The 15663-nt window shown below is 46.8% G+C and overlaps 1 protein-coding gene across 4 annotated transcripts in view; it reads right to left on the reverse strand.

The window, feature by feature from the left end:
• Positions 1–15621, reverse strand: part of LOC118382909 (cyclin-dependent kinase 17-like) — a 146510-nt gene extending 130889 nt beyond the window's left edge. For all 4 annotated transcript variants that reach the window (XM_052481826.1, XM_052481825.1, XM_052481824.1 and 1 more), the window contains exon 1: positions 15293–15621. The gene's annotated coding sequence lies outside the window, so the exon portion shown is untranslated. The remainder of the gene's footprint in view (positions 1–15292) is intronic.
• Positions 15622–15663: the final 42 nt, after the last annotated feature.

Below are 15663 nucleotides of genomic sequence, written 5' to 3' on the forward strand. Positions count from 1 at the left end.
CAGGCCTACTGACTGGTTAGTATCAGGCCTACTGACTGGTTAGTATAAGGCCTACTGACTGGTTAGTATCAGGCCTACTGACTGGTTAGTATCAGGCCTACTGACTGGTTAGTATCAGGCCTACTGGCAGGCATACATAACCCTAGAGTGAAGCCACTTCATACACACTTATGTTCAAGAGGTATTGATTACGATTCTAAAATCACTGAGTACAACCCTACAGACAGAGAGAGAAGAGAGGGTCTATAGAGAGAAGTACTTGAATCAGTTATAGAACCCATTGCTCTTTGTGGTTGTGAGGCCTGGAGTCCGCTCAACAACCAAGAATCCACAAAATGGGACAAACACCAAATTGAGAATCTGCATGCAGAATTCTGCAAAAATATAATCTGTGTACAACGTAAAACACCAAATAATGCAGAGCAGAATTAGACCGATACCCACTAATTATCAAAATCCTTCAATTCTACAACCACCTAAAAGGAAGTGATTCCCAAACCTTCCATAACAAAGCCATCACCTACAGAGAGATGAACCTGGAGAAGAGTCCCCTAAGCAAGCTGGTCCTGGGGCTCTATTCACAAACACAAACACACCCCACAGAGCCCCTGGACAGCAACACAATTAGACCCAAACAAATCATGAGAAAACAAAAAGATAATTACTTGACACATTGGAAAGAATTTACAAAACAAACAGAGCAAACTAGAATGCTATTTGGCCCTAAACAGAGAGTACACAGTGGCAGAATACCTGACCACTGTGACTGACCCAAACCTAAGGAAAGCTTTGTCTATGTACAGACTCAGTGAGCATAGCCTTGCTATTGAGAAAGGTCACCGTAGGCAGACCTGGCTCTCAAGAGAAGACAGGCTATGTGCACACTGCCCACAAAATGAGGTGGAAACTGAGCTGCAATTCTTAACCTCCTGCCAAATGTATGACCATATTAGAGCCACATATTTCCTTCAGATTACACAGATCCCACAAAGAATTCGAAAACTCCTATATCTACTGGGTGAAATTCCACAGTGTGCCATCACAGCAGCAAGATTTGTGACCTGTTGCCACAAGAAAAGGGCAACCAGTGAAGAACAAACACCATTGTAAATACAACCCATATTTATGTTTATTTATTTTCCCTTTTGTACTTTAACCATTTGCACATCGTTACAACACTGTATATATACATAATATGACATTTGTAATGTCTTTATTATTTTGGTGTAATGTTTACTGTTCATTTGTAATGTTTATTTCATTTTTGTATATTCTCTACATCACTTCCTTTGGCAATGTTAACATATGTTTCCCATGCCAATAAAGCCCATTGAATTGAATTTAATTGAGAAGAGGGGGGCTATAGAGAGAAGAGGGGGGCTATAGAGAGAAGAGGGGGGCTATAGAGCGAAGTGGGGGCTATAGAGAGAAGAGGGGGCTATAGAGAGAAGAGGGGGCTATAGAGCGAAGTGGGGGCTATAGAGAGAAGAGGGGGGCTATAGAGAGAAGAGGGGGCTATAGAGAGAAGAGGGGGCTATAGAGAGAAGAGGGGGCTATAGAGCGAAGTGGGGGGCTATAGAGAGAAGAGGGGGGCTATAGAGAGAAGAGGGGGCTATAGAGCGAAGTGGGGGGCTATAGAGAGAAGAGGGGGGCTATAGAGAGAAGAGGGGGCTATAGAGAGAAGAGGGGGCTATAGAGAGAAGGGGGGCTATAGGGTGAAGAGGGGGCTATAGAGAGAAGAGGGGGCTATAGAGAGAAGAGGGGGGCTATAGAGAGAAGAGGGGGCTATAGAGAGAAGAGGGGGCTATAGAGAGAAGATGGGGGCTATAGGGAGAAGAGGGGAGCTATAGAGAGAAGAGGGGGCTATAGAGAGAAGGGGAGCTATAGAGAGAAGAGGGGGCTATAGAGAGAAGAGGGGGCTATAGAGAGAAGAGGGGGCTATAGAGAGAAGAGGGGGCTATAGAGAGAAGAGGGGAGCTATATAGAGAAGAGGGGCTATAGAGAGAAGGGGGCTATAGGGTGAAGAGGGGGCTATAGAGAGAAGAGGGGGCTATAGAGAGAAGGGGGCTATAGGGTGAAGAGGGGGCTATAGAGAGAAGAGGGGGCTATAGAGAGAAGGGGGGCTATAGGGTGAAGAGGGGGCTATAGAGAGAAGAGGGGGCTATAGAGAGAAGAGGGGGCTAGAGAGAAGAGGGGGCTATAGAGAGAAGATGGGGGCTATAGGGAGAAGAGGGAGCTATAGAGAGAAGAGGGGGCTATAGAGAGAAGGGGGGCTATAGGGTGAAGAGGGGGCTATAGAGAGAAGAGGGGGGGCTATAGAGAGAAGAGGGGGGCTATAGAGAGAAGAGGGGGGCTATAGAGAGAAGGGGGGGCTATAGGGTGAAGAGGGGGGCTATAGAGAGAAGAGGGGGACTATAGAGAGAAGAGGGGGGCTATAGAGAGAAGGGGGGGCTATAGAGAGAAGAGGGGGGCTATAGAGAGAAGAGGGGGGCTATAGAGAGAAGAGGGGGGCTATAGGGAGAAGAGGGGGGCTATAGAGAGAAGAGGGGGGCTATAGGGTGAAGAGGGGGCTATAGAGAGAAGAGGGGGACTATAGAGAGAAGAGGGGGACTATAGAGAGAAGAGGGGGGCTATAGGGAGAAGAGGGGGCTATAGAGAGAAGGGGGCTATAGGGTGAAGAGGGGGCAATAGAGAGAAGAGGGGGCTATAGAGAGAAGAGGGGGGCTATAGAGAGAAGAGGGGGGCTATAGGGAGAAGAGGGGGGCTATAGAGAGAAGGGGGGGCTATAGGGTGAAGAGGGGGGCAATAGAGAGAAGAGGGGGGCTATAGAGAGAAGAGGGGGCTATAGGGAGAAGAGGGGGGCTATAGAGAGAAGGGGGGGCTATAGGGTGAAGAGGGGGGCAATAGAGAGAAGAGGGGGGCTATAGGGAGAAGGCAATAAAGACATGAAGAGAAAGAGGGGATAGACGGAGGCATAGACAGACAGATTCCCTTCTGGGGTTCAGTCAGTCCCAGTGTGTGTGTGTGTGTGTGTGTGTGTGTGTGTGTGTGTGTGTGTGTGTGTGTGTGTGTGTGTGTGTGTGTGTGTGTGTGTGTGTGTGTGTGTGTGTGTGTGTTTTAGCGTTGAGGTAAGGGTTCACTCCTAGTTCTAGATCAGTCACTCCTGGGGAGGAGAGGAACACATCTGATTTATTCCAGTCCCTAACACAGTTTTAGGGTTGCTAGGTTACGACCAGGGAGCGCAGAGGTGGCAGAGAGAGAGAGAGAGAGAGAGAGAGAGAGAGAGAGAGAGAGGGGAAGGACTTGAGAATTCACTGTTCTCATTCCGGAACCCCTCCCATAGTCACATTATCCATCTCTCCTCTGCCTATTTCTCTCTCTCACTCTGTCTCTCTCTCCTCTGCCTGGCACTCAAGCTGGCAGAGACTACGGCGGTGCTAAGCAAGAGCCGAGGACTCGACTGCCAACCACCAGCCCACACACATACACACGCAGACGCACTAACACACACACACAATCACATTGCCAACGGACACACACCTACTTTACATCAGGGACAGCCAAGACCCAGGGCCCAGAACCACTGGCATACAGACTCCAGACTGACTATCAGTCACCAGCAGACTACAGTAGACAGACAGACAGACAGACAGACAGACAGACAGACAGACAGACAGACAGGCAGGCAGGCAGGCAGGCAGGCAGGCAGGCAGGCAGGCAGGCAGGCAGGCAGACAGACAGACAGACAGACAGACAGACAGACAGACAGACAGACAGACAGACAGACAGACAGACAGACAGGCAGGCAGGCAGGCAGGCAGGCAGGCAGGCAGGCAGGCAGGCAGGCAGACAGACAGACAGACAGACAGACAGACAGACAGACAGACAGACAACAGGCCAATAAGAGCCAGACCAAGAGAAAGCACACAGAGACAGACAAGCACCAAGAAGCCAGACTCGACCCAAGTGCCTGAGCCAGGCATCAGAACCAGACACACCATCCACAGGACAATAATAGTCAGACCAGTCAGAACAGAACTGGAGGCTCACCAGACCGGCTAGACCAGACAAGCATAGTTCAGCTACCCAGCCCTACAAACACCAGCTCTCAGCTGCCTGTATCAGACACCAGATACTCTCTCTGGGATCAGGAACCAGATCTGTGTAACTAAACATACATAGAGGAAGACAGGCTTTCCACTGACCAATACTGCATGTTCTATCTCTCCTTCTCTAACATACACACGGGCGATTATGGATGTTACATTAACATGGATGTTACATTCTCACTGAATTTACAAACAAAATACAAATGAACCGTCTGATGTGTGTGTCTATAGTACACCCTGGGGGGAGTGTATACCCAAGAAGTGTGCGTCTATAGTACACCCTGGGGGGAGTGTATACCCAAGAAGTGTGTGTCTATAGGACACCCTGGGGAGAGTGTATCCCCAAGAAGTGTGTGTCTATAGTACACCCTGGGGGGAGTGTATACCCAAGAAGTGTGTGTCTATTGTACACCCTGGGGGGAGTGTATCCCCAAGAAGTGTGTGTCTATAGTACACCCTGGGGAGAGTGTATGCCCAAGAAGTGTGTGTCTATAGTACACCCTGGGGGGAGTGTATACCCAAGAAGTGTGTGTCTATAGTACACCCTGGGGGGAGTGTATACCCAAGAAGTGTGTGTCTATAGTACACCCTGGGGGGAGTGTATCCCCAAGAACTGTGTGTATATAGTACACCCTGGGGAGAGTGTATACACAAGAAGTGTGTGTCTATTGTACACCCTCGGGGGAGTGTATCCCCAAGAAGTGTGTGTCTATAGTACACCCTGGGGAGAGTGTATCCCCAAGAAGTGTGTGTCTATAGTACACCCTGGGGGGAGTGTATCCCCAAGAAGTGTGTGTCTATATGACACCCTGGGGGGAGTGTATACCCAAGAAGTGTGTGTCTATAGTACACCCTGGGGGGAGTGTATACCCAAGAAGTGTGTGTCTATAGTACACCCTGGGGAGAGTGTATACCCAAGAAGTGTGTGTCTATAGTACACCCTGGGGGGAGTGTATACCCAAGAAGTGTGTGTCTATAGTACACCCTGGGGGGAGTGTATACCCAAGAAGTGTGTGTCTATAGTACACCCTGGGGAGAGTGTATACCCAAGAAGTGTGTGTCTATAGTACACCCTGGGGGGAGTGTATACCCAAGAAGTGTGTGTCTATAGTACACCCTGGGGAGAGTGTATACCCAAGAAGTGTGTGTCTATAGTACACCCTGGGGAGAGTGTATCCCCAAGAAGTGTGTGTCTATAGTACACCCTGGGGAGAGTGTATACCCAAGAAGTGTGTGTCTATAGTACACCCTGGGGGGAGTGTATACCCAAGAAGCGTGTGTCTATAGTACACCCTGGGGGGAGTGTATACCCAAGAAGTGTGTGTCTATAGTACACCCTGGGGGGAGTGTATCCCCAAGAAGTGTGTGTCTACAGTACACCCTGGGGGGAGTGTATACCCAAGAAGTGTGTGTCTATAGTACACCCTGGGGGGTGTATACCCAAGAAGTGTGTGTCTATAGTACACCCTGGGGGGAGTGTATACCCAAGAAGTGTGTGTCTATAGTACACCCTGGGGGGAGTGTATACCCAAGAAGTGTGTGTCTATAGTACACCCTGGGGGGAGTGTATACCCAAGAAGTGTGTGTCTATAGTACACCCTGGGGAGAGTGTATCCCCAAGAAGTGTGTGTCTATAGTACACCCTGGGGAGAGTGTATACCCAAGAAGTGTGTGTCTACAGTACACCCTGGGGGGAGTGTATACCCAAGAAGTGTGTGTCTATAGTACACCCTGGGCGGAGTGTATACACAATAAGTGTGTGTCTATAGTACACCCTGGGGGGAGTGTATCCCCAAGAAGTGTGTGTCTACAGTACACCCTGGGGGGAGTGTATACCCAAGAAGTGTATGTCTATAGTACACCCTGGGGGGAGTGTATACACAAGAAGTGTGTGTCTATAGTACACCCTGGGGGGAGTGTATACCCAAGAAGTGTATGTCTATAGTACACCCTGGGGGGAGTGTATACACAAGAAGTGTGTGTCTATAGTACACCCTGGGGGGAGTGTATACCCAAGAAGTGTGTGTCTATAGGACACCCTGGGGAGAGTGTATCCCCAAGAAGTGTGTGTCTATAGTACACCCTGGGGGGAGTGTATACCCAAGAAGTGTGTGTCTATTGTACACCCTGGGGGGAGTGTATCCCCAAGAAGTGTGTGTCTATAGTACACCCTGGGGAGAGTGTATCCCCAAGAAGTGTGTGTCTATAGTACACCCTGGGGGGAGTGTATACCCAAGAAGTGTGTGTCTATAGTACACCCTGGGGGGAGTGTATACCCAAGAAGTGTGTGTCTATAGTACACCCTGGGGAGAGTGTATCCCCAAGAAGTGTGTGTATATAGTACACCCTGGGGAGAGTGTATACACAAGAAGTGTGTGTCTATTGTACACCCTCGGGGGAGTGTATCCCCAAGAAGTGTGTGTCTATAGTACACCCTGGGGAGAGTGTATCCCCAAGAAGTGTGTGTCTATAGTACACCCTGGGGGGAGTGTATCCCCAAGAAGTGTGTGTCTATATGACACCCTGGGGGGAGTGTATACCCAAGAAGTGTGTGTCTATAGTACACCCTGGGGGGAGTGTATACCCAAGAAGTGTGTGTCTATAGTACACCCTGGGGAGAGTGTATACCCAAGAAGTGTGTGTCTATAGTACACCCTGGGGGGAGTGTATACCCAAGAAGTGTGTGTCTATAGTACACCCTGGGGGGAGTGTATACCCAAGAAGTGTGTGTCTATAGTACACCCTAGGGAGAGTGTATACCCAAGAAGTGTGTGTCTATAGTACACCCTGGGGGGAGTGTATACCCAAGAAGTGTGTGTCTATAGTACACCCTGGGGAGAGTGTATACCCAAGAAGTGTGTGTCTATAGTACACCCTGGGGAGAGTGTATCCCCAAGAAGTGTGTGTCTATAGTACACCCTGGGGAGAGTGTATACCCAAGAAGTGTGTGTCTATAGTACACCCTGGGGGGAGTGTATACCCAAGAAGTGTGTGTCTATAGTACACCCTGGGGGGAGTGTATACCCAAGAAGTGTGTGTCTATAGTACACCCTGGGGGGAGTGTATACCCAAGAAGTGTGTGTCTATAGTACACCCTGGGGAGAGTGTATCCCCAAGAAGTGTGTGTCTATAGTACACCCTGGGGGGAGTGTATACCCAAGAAGTGTGTGTCTATAGTACACCCTGGGGGGAGTGTATACCCAAGAAGTGTGTGTCTATAGTACACCCTGGGGGGAGTGTATCCCCAAGAAGTGTGTGTATATAGTACACCCTGAGGAGAGTGTATACACAAGAAGTGTGTGTCTATTGTACACCCTCGGGGGAGTGTATCCCCAAGAAGTGTGTGTCTATAGTACACCCTGGGGAGAGTGTATCCCCAAGAAGTGTGTGTCTATAGTACACCCTGGGGGGAGTGTATCCCCAAGAAGTGTGTGTCTATATGACACCCTGGGGGGAGTGTATACCCAAGAAGTGTGTGTCTATAGTACACCCTGGGGGGAGTGTATACCCAAGAAGTGTGTGTCTATAGTACACCCTGGGGAGAGTGTATACCCAAGAAGTGTGTGTCTATAGTACACCCTGGGGGGAGTGTATACCCAAGAAGTGTGTGTCTATAGTACACCCTGGGGGGAGTGTATACCCAAGAAGTGTGTGTCTATAGTACACCCTAGGGAGAGTGTATACCCAAGAAGTGTGTGTCTATAGTACACCCTGGGGGGAGTGTATACCCAAGAAGTGTGTGTCTATAGTACACCCTGGGGAGAGTGTATACCCAAGAAGTGTGTGTCTATATTACACCCTGGGGAGAGTGTATCCCCAAGAAGTGTGTGTCTATAGTACACCCTGGGGAGAGTGTATACCCAAGAAGTGTGTGTCTATAGTACACCCTGGGGGGAGTGTATACCCAAGAAGTGTGTGTCTATAGTACACCCTGGGGGGAGTGTATACCCAAGAAGTGTGTGTCTATAGTACACCCTGGGGGGAGTGTATACCCAAGAAGTGTGTGTCTATAGTACACCCTGAGGAGAGTGTATACCCAAGAAGCGTGTGTCTATAGTACACCCTGGGGGGAGTGTATACCCAAGAAGTGTGTGTCTATAGTACACCCTGGGGGGAGTGTATCCCCAAGAAGTGTGTGTCTACAGTACACCCTGGGGGGAGTGTATACCCAAGAAGTGTGTGTCTATAGTACACCCTGGGGGGTGTATACCCAAGAAGTGTGTGTCTATAGTACACCCTGGGGGAGTGTATACCCAAGAAGTGTGTGTCTATAGTACACCCTGGGGGGAGTGTATACCCAAGAAGTGTGTGTCTATAGTACACCCTGGGGGGAGTGTATACCCAAGAAGTGTGTGTCTATAGTACACCCTGGGGAGAGTGTATCCCCAAGAAGTGTGTGTCTATAGTACACCCTGGGGAGAGTGTATACCCAAGAAGTGTGTGTCTACAGTACACCCTGGGGGGAGTGTATACCCAAGAAGTGTGTGTCTATAGTACACCCTGGGCGGAGTGTATACCCAAGAAGTGTGTGTCTATAGTACACCCTGGGGGGAGTGTATACCCAAGAAGTGTGTGTCTATAGTACACCCTGAGGAGAGTGTATACCCAAGAAGCGTGTGTCTATAGTACACCCTGGGGGGAGTGTATACCCAAGAAGTGTGTGTCTATAGTACACCCTGGGGGGAGTGTATCCCCAAGAAGTGTGTGTCTACAGTACACCCTGGGGGGAGTGTATACCCAAGAAGTGTGTGTCTATAGTACACCCTGGGGGAGGTGTATACCCAAGAAGTGTGTGTCTATAGTACACCCTGGGGGGAGTGTATACCCAAGAAGTGTGTGTCTATAGTACACCCTGGGGGGAGTGTATACCCAAGAAGTGTGTGTCTATAGTACACCCTGGGGGGAGTGTATACCCAAGAAGTGTGTGTCTATAGTACACCCTGGGGAGAGTGTATCCCCAAGAAGTGTGTGTCTATAGTACACCCTGGGGAGAGTGTATACCCAAGAAGTGTGTGTCTACAGTACACCCTGGGGGGAGTGTATACCCAAGAAGTGTGTGTCTATAGTACACCCTGGGCGGAGTGTATACACAATAAGTGTGTGTCTATAGTACACCCTGGGGGGAGTGTATCCCCAAGAAGTGTGTGTCTACAGTACACCCTGGGGGGAGTGTATACCCAAGAAGTGTATGTCTATAGTACACCCTGGGGGGAGTGTATACACAAGAAGTGTGTGTCTATAGTACACCCTGTGGGGAGTGTATACCCAAGAAGTGTGTGTCTATAGTACACCCTGGGGGGAGTGTATACCCAAGAAGTGTGTGTCTATAGTACACCCTGGGGGGAGTGTATACCCAAGAAGTGTGTGTCTATAGTACACCCTGGGGGGAGTGTATACCCAAGAAGTGTGTGTCTATAGTACACCCTGGGGGGAGTGTATACCCAAGAAGTGTGTGTCTATAGTACACCCTGGGGGGAGTGTATACCCAAGAAGTGTGTGTCTATAGTACACCCTGGGGAGAGTGTATACCCAAGAAGTGTGTGTCTATAGTACACCCTGGGGGGAGTGTATACCCAAGAAGGAGGACTTCCACATATTAGCATGCTGGATAAATAAAGCAAAAAATAACACAGTTTTGGGTGTTACATTTCTTCAACTCCCTAACACAGTTTTGGGGTTGCTAGGTTACAGCCAGGGAGCTGCAGAGAGAGAGAGAGAGAGAGAGAGAGAGAGAGAGAGAGAGAGAGAGAGAGAGAGAGAGAGGACTTGAGTTCACTGTTCTCATTCCGGAACCCCTCCCTGAGTCACACTATCCATCTCTCCTCAAAATCCATCACATCCTACAACCAGTATGGATGTTACGAATATCCTAACGCTGACTAAGGATACTGACAATGAAAAGAGAAAAGCCAATTATAGACCTTATAAAACCTTGATGAAAGTTAGCTTCACAGAGAATGTTTGAAGATGATCCGATGTAAGGTGCATGTTTTACAAAAGAAAATCCTAAAAAACTTTATGATGTACATTTTATGTCCCAATCACCCCCCATATCTTAACAAGACTGAAGAACTAGCAAACAAAACTCATCAATTGGTTATGTATTGCTTCATTAGGATCTCATCTTCATAACTAACTGGAGGACAGCTGTGAGTGGAGAAACCAGTTCTGTCAGCTCTTTCAAAAAGCCATGAACTATGACTGACTGAAAATATTGTTTTTTGACTTGGCTTCTTACTCTGAAATGGGCGAAAGTCATGCAATTGTCTTACTTAAATGACAAATAAAGCCTGAACTCCAACACATAGACAATATATAGACAAAGAATTATGAACGTGGTTTAATTTGGGCATCCTCAGGTTGACTTTTCCACTGAATTGCCAGCATGCAGCCATAAACAAATGTATACACACACACACACACACACACACACACACACACACACACACACACACACACACACACACACACACACACACACACACACACACACACACACACACACACACACACACACACACACACACACACACACACACACACACACACACACACACACACACACATACACACACACGCTCACACACACACACACACACACCCACGCTCACACACACACACACACACACACACACACACACACACACACACACACACACACACACACACACACACACACACACACACACACACACACGCTCACACAGTAGCAGAGCAGAGCCATGTGTTTACATACAGTTGAAGTCAGAAGTTACAGCTTAGCCAAATACATTTAAACTCAGTTTGTCACAGTTCCTGACATGTAATCATAGTAAAAATTACCTGTCTTAGGTCATTTAGGATCACCACTTTATTTTAAGAATGTGAAATGTCAGAATAATAGCAGAGAGTGCTTTATTTCAGATTGTATTTCTTTCTTCACATTCCCAGTGGGTCAGAAGTTTACATACACTCAATTAGTATTTGGTAGCATTGCCATTAAACTGTTTAACTTGGGTCAAACATTTCAGGTAGCCTTCCACAAGCTTCCCACAATCAGTTTGGTGAATTTTGGCCCATTCCTCCTGACAGAGCTGGTGTAACTAAGTCAGGTTTTTAGGGCTCCTCCCTCGAACACGTTTTTTCAGTTCTGCCCACACATTTTTTATAGGATTGAGGTCAGGGCTTTGTGATGGCCACTCCAATACCTTGACTTCGTTGTCCTTAAGCCATTTTGACACAACTTTGGAAGTATGCTTTTGGTCATTGTCCATTTGGAAGACCCATTTGCGACCAAGCTTTAACTTCCTGACTGATGTTGCTTCAATATATCCACATATTGTTCCATCCTCATGAAGCCATCTATTTTATGAAGTGCACCAGTTCCTCCTGTGGCAAAGCACCCCCACAACATGATGCTGCCACCCCCATGCTTCACGGTTGGGATGGTGTTCTTCGGCTTGCAAGCATCCCCCTTTTTCCTCCAAACATAACGATGGTCATTATGGCCAAACAGTTCTATTTTTCTTTCATCGGACCAGAGGATATTTCTCCAAAAAGTACGATATTTGTCCCCATGTGCAGTTGCAAACCGTAGTCTGGCTATTTTATGGTGGTTTTGGAGCAGTGGCTTCTTCCTTGCTGAGCGGCCTTTCAGGTTAATTCAATATAGGACTCGTTTTACTGTGGATATTGATACTTTTGTACCTGTTTCCTCCAGCATCTTCACAAGGTCCTTTGCTGTTGTTCTGTGATTGATTTGCACTTTTCGCACCAAAGTAGGTTCATCTCTAGGAGACAGAACATGTCTCCTTCCTGAGAGGTATGACGTCTGCGTGATCTCATAGTGTTTATACTTGTGTACTATTGTTTGTACAGATGAACGTGGTACCTTCAGGTGTTTGGAAATGGACTTGTGGAGGTCTACAATTTGTTTTCTGAGGTCTTGGCTGGTTTCTTTTGATTTTCTCATGATGTCAAGTAAAGAGGCACTGAGTTTGGTATGACATCCACAGGTACACCTCCTAGCTTCTAAAACCATGACATCATTTTCTGTAATTTTCCAAGCTGTTTAAAGGCACAGTCAACTTAGTGTATGTAAACTTCTGACCCACTGGAATTGTGATACAGTCAATTATAAGTGAAATAATCTGTCTGTAAACAATTGCTGTAAAAATGACTTGTGTCATGCACAAAGGAGATGTCCTAACCAACTTGCCAAAACTATAGTTTGTTAACAAGAAATTTGTGGAGTGGTTGAAAAACGAGTTTAATGACTCCAACCTAAGTGTATGTAAACATCCGAATTCAACTGTGGCTTAGTGGCAAAGGGGAAATGGGCACTCAGTGCCACTCAGAGTCCTGCTTGGAGCAGCAGTCTGACTGAGGATGCATGAGTAATGAGTAAACAAGTCTGCCCCACTACAGAATCCATTTTCCTGGCCTTTCCTTCCAAACAATAACACACATGCATATACACACAGCAACACTCACACACATGCATGCTGAGATACACACACATACACACTGAGATACACAAGCTCAGAGATGTACACACACTGACATACACACACACACACACACACAATAGTGATAACATGCAAGGCAGCCCACTCTCATTATTAGGTCTCTGGGCTCCTCATCTGTTTCTTTCCTCTCCTCCTTCTTAATCTACACATCTTCCCAGGGAAAGAGGATAGCAGGAGGAAAAAATAGGATAGAGGGAGGAAAATAGGTTAGAGGGAGGAAAATAGGATAGAGCGAGGAAAATAGGAAAGAGAGAGGAAAATCGGAAAGAGAGAGGAAAATAGGATAGAGGGAGGAAAATAGGAGAGAGAGGAAAATAGGATAGAGGGAGGAAAATAGGAAAGAGGGAGGAAAATAGGATAGAGGGAGGAAAATAGGATAGAACGAGGAAAATAGGAAAGAGGGAGGAAAATAGGATAGAGGGAGGAAAATAGGAAAGAGGGAGGAAAATAGGATAGAGGGAGGAAAATAGGAAAGAGGGAGGAAAATAGGATAAAGGGAGGAAAATAGGAAAGAGGGAGGAAAATAGGATAGAGGGAGGAAAATAGGATAGAGGGAGGAAAATATGAGAGGGAGGAAAATAGGAAAGAGAGAGGAAAATAGGATAGAGGGAGGAAAGAGGAGAGAGGGAGGAAAGAGGAGAAAGAGAGGAAAGAGGAGAGAGAAAGGGAGGAGAGAGGAAGGAAAGAGGAGAGAGAAAAGGGAGGAGAGAGGGAGGAAAAGAGTACAAAAATACAAAAACAGACATGTATGGAATAGAGGAAAGAAAGTGAGCAGGGGCGAGATACATGATGTTTAGAGAGAGAGAGAGAGAGAGAGAGAGAGAGAGAGAGAGAGAGAGAGAGAGAGAGAGAGAGAGAGAGAGAGAGAGAGAGAGAGAGAGAGAGAGAGAGAGAGAGAGAGAGAGAGAGAGAGAGAGAGAGAGAGAGAGATACATGATGTGTATTGAGAGAGAGAGAGAGAGAGAGAGAGGGGGGTCAAAGAGAGTACACAGAAAGAAGCACCCGTGGACCCATTAGAAGACTAAGGCTCTATGGAAACTGTCTTATTCATTAAATGTATAAGCCATAGGTTATTGTAGCCTACCTACTGTTTCATAACTGGTTTATAAGTAGCATGGACAAAACAGTCTATGTCATTGTTTTTCTTCTGAATGAGAAATCGAAAAGATGTCACGCTCTGTTTCAACATGGGTGAGATAGGAATAGAATTCATGCCACCAATCAATCGAGTTCATGCAGTCGATTCGGGACAATAGAGGTGGTGAATATGGCGAAAAACGCATACATATTTGCATGATTGGAATGTGATGAACTCCCCTCAGTCGTGAGAAACAGAAATTGAATAGATGATGTCATTAGAAAGGCAGAATCTCTGTGACCAGAATCAACACTACACAGTGGACCTGACTGTGAAAGCAGGTTGAATATCGGCTCCCCACTCTCAACACCTGGCTGCATCAACAAAAACAACCTCGCAGGCGTTGTCCCTGTAATCACTTTAACTTATTGATGGAAACTAGTGCACCGGTAATTCTGCTTGAATCATGAACCAACAGTTTTCATGCAACATTTTTAAAAAATTGCGCATCTTCTCTGACATGTAAAAAGGCCTGGGAAGCTCATAACCTCAGATATGTTATGCGGCTCACCAAGAACATACCGTATGTCCGGTGCACTTCTTCACCGGCTATAACACCGTTATTAACCTCGATGGCAACGATCGCTGCGTATTATTTCTAACCCGGACATCCATTGACAGCCACATCAATAATGCATCGGTCAATGATACTCCCACCACGGACGGATCGGATCGTGAAGAAAAAATATAGACATTCATATCAGGATTATTTTATAATATTACTAAATTACCATTATCTTAATTATGTTTTTGTTTTATATGTATTCTGGAATGCATGCAAGGTGCAACAAACAACACTGTCCCATTCGCGGACTGCCCATGTAGAGACTTCAGGCATCTATCTCTATGGCAGAGATCCAGCCGAGACTAGATTTCATCACAATTAGCTATAGTAGGCTAGTGAACTGGCTCTCAGGGATAACGCAATGGTCGAAATATTGAGTTCAAGCGCGATTCTCGGAACCCCGGCCTTTCCCTTTCACTCCGTCCCTCTCCTCGTGTTTTCCTGGAACAGAGCATCCGGAAGGGTAGAGTATGACAGGGCATACAAAAGTTAGAGAGAACAGTAAGTAGTCGAGATATGTGGAAGGTATGCACAAAATGAAATTTGATTTTGACCATTGGTTGATCTTTCCTGTGCTGTTTTTGGCGTAACCTACATGTGTAGCCTATAGAACACTGTTGGTGTAGATAGGTGAATAGCCCGCATAGCATGACCTGCTTTGTTGACTAGGTTATGGCTAGTGATGGTAGGCTGTCTGAGGCTGCTGGTTAGGCTGACTTTCCTAGTAGCCTTACAGAATCAACACCTTGCGCGTCTAAGCAGGCAAATCAGATACATTAATATCATCCTGCTGCTAAACGCCACTGTAAAACTGCAATCTCAATAGGATCATAGCCCACGATTCGCACTAACCCGTCATGGTTAGCGTCTGAGTTGAACTTCAACTAACGGGTGACAACATTTAACAAAACTCAGCCACAAAATAATAACGTCAGTCACAGACATGGAAAAGCAACATTGTAACAATACGAACCTGAAAAGATCCGAATACGCGAAACTCAGTCCTGTAGATAGGGCAATCCAAACGATTGTATGCTATCCACTGCGACAAGTTTGTGCAGCTACCGCGGTAGCTTACGTGGTGGCAAGTGAAGGAGGTGGCTATGGAATACCTATAGGCCTATTTAATCACTAATTATTATTTAGACTATGGAAGAATATGTTCTACGGTTCTATTCGACCAGTGATTTTAAGATGGCTACACTATGGGTTTGTCTATTTGGCGCTGACGATAACACGGTCCCATTCCATTATCAGCCATATCGCCAGGATCCCAAGTGGAAGTGGTGGCGTGATCCCGGAAAACACCGCAAAGGGTGTGTGTGTGGGCGGGGGTGGGGGGTG

Source organism: Oncorhynchus keta, chromosome 27 (genome assembly GCF_023373465.1).
Source record: "Oncorhynchus keta strain PuntledgeMale-10-30-2019 chromosome 27, Oket_V2, whole genome shotgun sequence".
Classification (NCBI taxonomy): Eukaryota; Metazoa; Chordata; class Actinopteri; order Salmoniformes; family Salmonidae; genus Oncorhynchus; species Oncorhynchus keta.